The sequence below is a fragment of the Ursus americanus genome, chromosome 13 (assembly GCF_024610735.1).
Source record: "Ursus americanus isolate L20-20 chromosome 13, mUrsAme1.1.p, whole genome shotgun sequence".
Lineage (NCBI taxonomy): Eukaryota > Metazoa > Chordata > Mammalia > Carnivora > Ursidae > Ursus > Ursus americanus.
In genome coordinates, this window is record NC_142139.1 from 9,006,574 (window position 1) to 9,010,376 (window position 3,803).

Consider the following 3,803-nt stretch of genomic DNA (forward strand, 5'->3'; position numbering starts at 1 on the left):
ATTTGTGTTAATGAAGTAACTTTTGGAAACCCCCTAGGGATTAGGGCTGGTTGCCAGGGGACCCAACATTATTAGTGGAACTTTCAGCCCCACCTCCTGACCTCTGGGGAGAAGTGAGGGGCTGGAAGTTTAGTTAATCACTAATGGCCAAAGATTTAATCCACCATGTTTATGTAATAAATCCTATGTTTAAAAAAAACCCTAACCTAAGGGATTTAGAGAGCAGATACGGCGTACCTGGAGAGAGCTTGCAAGCTTTGTGCCCTTCCCCACACTTTGTCCTACTGTATCTTTTCTGTTTGGCTGTTCCTGAATTGTTTCCTTTTATAGTAAACCAGTAATCTAGTAAGTAAACTGTTTTTCTGAATTCTGTGAGCTATTCCAGTAAATTATCAAACCTTAAGAGGGAGTCTTGGGAATCCCTGGTTTATTGTGTGCCACCAGTAAGAAGTATGGGAGGCCTAGATGTCTGACTGGAGTCAGGAGTGGGAGAAGGGCAGTCTTGTGGGACTGAACCCTTAACCTGTGGGATCTGTGTTAACTCCAGGCAGTTTGTGTCAGAATTAAGTTAAATTGTACAATATCCAGTTGGTGTCCACCAAGAATTGGGGTACTGCTTGGTGTGGAAAATCCCACATATGTGGTGTCAGAAGTGTTGGTGAGAGCAGAACAGAAGTGTTTTCTTTTTGTGAGTATACCATCATTTTTCATTCTACTGTTGATGGGTGGGTATTTGGGGTGTTTTTCAGTGTTGACCTACTATGAATCACGCTATATCCCTTTGAATGACTTTTGGTGACTATATATAATCACTTGTCTCAGGTATATACCCAGGAGTGAGATTTCTGGGTCATAAGGATATATATGGTCAACTTTCATTGTTAGACCAAAGCTTCTAACACAGTTGCACCAATTTACACTCCCATGAACACACTCACCCAGTTGTTCAAGATATTTGTCAACACTTGGTTTTGTCTTTTTCATTTTAGCCTTTCTGGTGGGTGTGTAATGGTATAGCATTATGACTTTAATTTGCATTTCTCTACTGCCTAACGATTTTGAGCATATTTTCAAATATTTATTGGCCATTGGGTGTGTCATCTTTTGTGAGTATCCTTTATTTTTTTTTCTTATTGATTTGTAGAAGTTCTTTATATAATCTGGAAACTGATCTTTTGTTAAGTTGTATTTGTTATAAATAAACCTTCTAATCTATGGCTTATATGTAATAGCTTTATTGAGGAATAATTTACATACCACACAATTTGCCCATTGTAAGTGTGATGTAGGCAGGTCAGGTCCAAGGACCCAGAGGGGGTCCCATAGGACCAGCCAAGAGGGTCCTTGGCTTCTTGAAGGATAGAAATCAATCGGGAGCCAAGAGGAAGTGAGAGCAGAGTTCTTTGAAGATATAGAGAGAGTGCAGATCACAGAGCATCCTGAGAATTGGAAAGGAAAGAGAGAGACTGTGGTCTTTGCTTCGTCTCTAGAGGTTTTATTGAGGATGGTGGTCTGGTATACGTGGTTCTTCCAAGCATCCAGGAATAGATCAAAACAAGGACCAGCGCTCAAGTGCCCTCCATAGGTCACTTAGGCCCTGGAGCCAGGAGTCTCGGCATCAAGGTGTCTGGAGTCAGCGGTCTTGAAAAACGACCTCGCCCAGTTACTCCTTAAATGTTATCTATTGTGCTGGAAGACTCCAAAGAAATCAGTACTCCTTGACCTTCACAAGGAGGACATACACTGAGGCATGTGTAAGGCAGAGGTGTGGGTCATTGCAAGAAGAGAGGCAGCAAAAAAGCAGTACTTCATGGGGTCCCTTCAGTTTCCTATCTCAAGTGTACAGTTCAGTGATATTTAGGACATTATGCAATTGCAAAATCATCCCCGCAATTCAATTTTTTTATTAAATTTTTTTAAAATTTAATTTAAAAAAATTATAATAGACATTTATTTAAAGTAGTACAAATAGTTCTCAATTGTACACTTCAGATTTATTAAACTTCTTAAAAATATTTGAGGGCAGCTGCAACCACAGATTTCAACTCCGTGATTACTTCTTTGCCCATTCTTCTCCCTTTTCTTTCCAAAATAACTTCTTTCCAGTAGCTCAAGGTAGAATTTACTCTCCTCCTATTCTGTCCACTGCTCATTCGGCAAGATCCGCTGCCTCCTGGTCAGATCCTGCGCTCTCTCAGTGTGAAACACCCTGTGTTATACAGGTTCTCAGGAAGCCTCACGGCCTCTTTCACATCATCCTTCCCATATACTGTATCATCGCGCATTAACTCCAGTTTACTGAACCCTGTGGCCCTGTGATACCACTTCTGAATACCCTCCAGCCACCGGCTTGATGCTGCAACAGCAGGCCTGTTCGCCATTTTGATCCCGAGACCCCACATTTCAGTTTTAAAATACTTCCCTCACCCCAGAAGATTCCCTCCTACCTACTCGCTGTCAATCCCGCTCCAACATTCAGCCACAGGCAACCACTGATGTGTATCAAGAAGTGGGTATGTTCATGGTTCTGCACAGTTAGGACTTTCTGAGGAAACATTACCTGCACCTGGGTTAAAGGACAAGCCTTGGAAGTTAAAGGGTATTCGACAGACCTTGAACCATCTGCTCTCCTTCAAAGGGTAGTAACACTTACCTCTTCCAGAGCCAAACGCTGTGTGTCCTGTCCTGCAGACTCCTCCTCTCTTCTTCAGATAAGTCATTTACATTCCAAAGGACTGTGAAAGCCTGCGGGGCAGAGGTTTCTCTTTTTTCTCAGGAGGGGAGGTGGGGAGAGGTATCCTGTTCCTACATAAAACCCCAATTCCTAATCTCAGGGTTCTTCTCCTGTGGTACAACTCCTGGACCTGGAGTCCGAGCCATGTGGCTGTTAGAGGTCACCTCTGGGAAACTGGTGATGTCATCATGGGGAAATAATAACAATGATCTCTACTCCAGCAAGGTCAGGGTTTCTCTCAGGGTAACTATGAAGAAATATAAATAGTAAAAATGTATCAATTTTGATGACAAGGATGGGATCCTGTTTAAAACCTGATTAGCTGGAAGAGACACAGGAGAACCTCATAGGCTGACTAACAGGATCTGACAGATGTCAAGAGAAACTAGTAGCTGCCATATTGAAAGGGTGGGAAGACCTTTGTTGGCTGAGGACCGGGAGGTAGGATTGGAGCAAGCCACCCAAATGGTGCTTTTGGTTTTTGTTCTCTCTCCCAGGCAAGGGAAGAAAAGGTCCAGGAATTCCCCAAATTAGACTGTGAGTAGGTAGACAAGGTTAGAAGTCTCGGTTGCTCCTCTCTCCTCCAGGCTAAATGAGAAAAAGCAGGAATTCCTAAAGGTGGGCTTTGGGTAGACCCAAAACAGTAGAAATTACTTAGTTTATTGCTGTCTTGTATAGACAGGAGGAAAAAGCAGAATTAGTTACCAAAACTGAAGCAAGGCTTTGGGCATTGCAGCTGCTAAGCTGCTCAGACCTGAAGGGAGATGTATCTCATTTATTCCTATGGAAACACTTTGCTTCCCCCCTCCCCCACTTGTGTGGGGAGGTATAAAAATGTAAAATGTGGGGCCATAGAGGACAGAAAGAAACAGCCCAACCATAGCCCAGATGCTACGAAGTACACAGGCATGGAGCCAAACAAATAAATAGGGGAAAAACCTCTTCACTTACCGCATACCTGGTCTGACTGTCACTGCAGCCACTTCTCCCAGCTGGGAAATAATAGCTTATCTTGGCAGCCGTCACTGTAATCCTTGAAAGGCTAAGTTACCTCTTACGGCTTTGAGCA

General features: G+C 43.0%; 1 pseudogene across 1 annotated transcript; it reads right to left on the reverse strand.

Moving 5' to 3' along the window:
• Positions 1-1,653: 1,653 nt before the first annotated feature.
• LOC148109049 (cytochrome b-c1 complex subunit 7 pseudogene) lies at positions 1,654-3,803 on the reverse strand (annotated as a pseudogene). Its single transcript, XR_015726459.1, has 3 exons — positions 3,686-3,803; positions 2,654-2,745; positions 1,654-2,566 (listed from the first exon to the last, which is right to left on the reverse strand). The product of XR_015726459.1 is annotated as a cytochrome b-c1 complex subunit 7 pseudogene (transcript).